The sequence below is a fragment of the Talpa europaea genome (genome assembly GCF_964194135.1).
Source record: "Talpa europaea genome assembly, chromosome: 12".
Lineage (NCBI taxonomy): Eukaryota > Metazoa > Chordata > Mammalia > Eulipotyphla > Talpidae > Talpa > Talpa europaea.
This window is the reverse complement of record NC_140079.1, coordinates 62,225,726-62,228,361: the sequence shown is the minus strand read 5'-3', so window position 1 is coordinate 62,228,361 and position 2,636 is coordinate 62,225,726.

Below are 2,636 nucleotides of genomic sequence, written 5' to 3'. Positions count from 1 at the left end.
TGCAATATGATTTCACTCATTTATGTATTATAACCAAAAAAAAAAAAAAAAAAAAGCAAAGGAACAAGCCTTTAGACTCTAGCAACAGAATGGCCAGAAGGGAAGAAGGGGGAAAGGAATGGGTAGAGGGGAATGATTGGTTGGTGACAGGTGGTGACTGGACATTTGGTGGTGGGTGTAGTGTGATAGGGAACAGAGAATTAATTACAGCTTTATAAAGTAGTCCATTCCCTATTTGTACAGCAATTTTACCCAATAAGATTTCTTTACATTGAGGCAAATTCAGCTTTTCTGTAACAGTCCCATATTTTGTCTTGGTAAATTTTGAAGTCTAACCTAAACAGCCTTTAAGATCTTAACCATATAACAGTCTTTTTAAAGGCAATGATACATTTTTCAACATATATCCTTTAGGCTAAACATCAAAGGTATTTTCAGTGACTCCTTACGTGACAAGGTCTTAAAAAGCTCATTATCATACTGGTTATTCTTAAACTTTGTTATAGCCAAGCCAAACTTATTTCCACATATTGTCAAAAAATTAACTACATTGTAAAACAATGGCACTTCATTAAAAACAATAATAAAAGGAGTCAAATGAATGTATATATATTTGAAAGTATTTTTACACTCTAAACATTTTTTAAGGATAGACTATTATGAAAACTTATCTGCTTCCTGGAAGGCAACTTGGCAAATCATGGTAAATTCTTAAAACTCAAAACGTGCTATAAGGATCAGGAACATTGGGAGGGAATCCCTGGAAGTTTGTTAAAAAAACAAAGACTCTCATGTCCACCATAGCTATATCCATATTTGCATTTTCAAGAATATGCCCAAGTGTTTCACACACAATTTAAAGTTTGAGGAATACTGTAGTCTTAAAAATGTAAACACACTTTCACTCAACAATTCCCTTTTAAGGTATTTATCCTGAGAATATGATTAAGTAAGGAGGAACAAGATATACATAAAATTTTCATTGCAGGGCCTCCCTGATGGCACAAGGGGTTAAGTCTCAGTACTGTGAAGCTATTCACAGCCACTGCAGCATCAAGTTCAATCCCTGGCCAGAAAGCTAACCCATCCACATGGCACAGCAGACCTGTCTTGCCCGCTGCTCCCCTCAGCAGTGTATTTTAGTCAATCTGCCTGTTCTGCTCCTGCCCTGTCTCTGGTAAAGCCTCTCATCCCCCACACCTCTGGCCTGTACCCCAGTACTTGCATGCATAAATAAATAAATAAATCTTTTTTTAAAAAGTATTCATCATGGCATTTTTATAATGGCAAAAACTCAGAAAGAACTTCAAAAATTGTGGGGTGTTTTGCAGTTCATTTGTGGATGCACCCTTCTCCCTAGGGGACTTGTTGGTACTTGGCTATCTATGTCCCATTTGCCAGTCAGAGCTGTCTGAAAAGCAAGTTTCTCAGCTGGTACTGATGCCAAGAAGATGCCTGCTTCCAAGTTGAGGGTTGCTGCTGGGAACACAGGTGAATGTTCATTTTGACACAAAAGTGCACTAATATGTCCAATTAAGTTATGTCCTAGGGGAGCATAAGACCATCTGCCCAAGGGTTAAAGGGTTCTGTCAACATATCCGGATATTTTGTTTTCTCTGTATGATTGTCAGAAATAATTATTACTTACAGGGCTTCTATTGAGATCATAATTAACTAGAGAAGGAAATGAAGATATAATTGGAGAATTGCTCACAGGCTAATTACAAAATGTGTGACCCAAATGTCAATTAGGTGGCTTATTTTTTTATTTATGTATTTATTTATGTACATATGTACTGATTTATGTAAGCTATAATTGGTATATAACATTACTTTATATTAATTATATTTTATACCTGGAAGGGCATACCAAAATGTCAACAGTATTGCAGTCATCTCTGTATGGTAGGGCTAAGAGTAATTTTAACTTCTTTTTATTTATTCATATTTGCAAATGAGCTTGGTTATATTCATTATGAAACATATTTTTAATTTTCTGCATGAGGTATGTGTGTAAATGTATGTTTGTACTACAAAGACATTCCATCATTACCCTGGACCTCAGATTATGAGCCTCTTGGTTAAATTCAGGACTCCTCACAAAGTCCTTGGAGTTTCAGCTGGCAGAATGTTGAAGGAGAAGCTCCTCCCATTTCTCACAACCTCCTTCAACTCTTAAAATGCTTCTGACTTCCTTCCAGCTCACAACCAACCGAGAAAACTATTCTGCCAAAGAGACTGAATAGACCAAAAGGCAAAAAACAAAGGTAAGGATGATATCTGGGGGGAAAGCTGGCAAGAAGACACTTGGCAAGCTAAAGAGGGGAACTGGAGCTTTAGCTCCTACTACTAGTACTCTGTTCCTTAATCCTTTGCCTTTGTGAAATGGACTTCTTTTAAATATGAAAAGAAGACACTGCAAACAAGGTTTGCTGCAAAGAGAGAGCCCTTGGCTTCTCTCAAGGGGAAGAGGAGACTGGGATTTGTTTAATGAGGCGTTTTATTCAATTAGTGATGCTTATTAAATTACCACTGGCATGATGTTTAAACACGATTACCAGACCACTCCATAAGGAGTCTCATATCTTTTGCCCCTGGGAAGTGACACAAATTAATCAACTCCTTAACAGGAGACC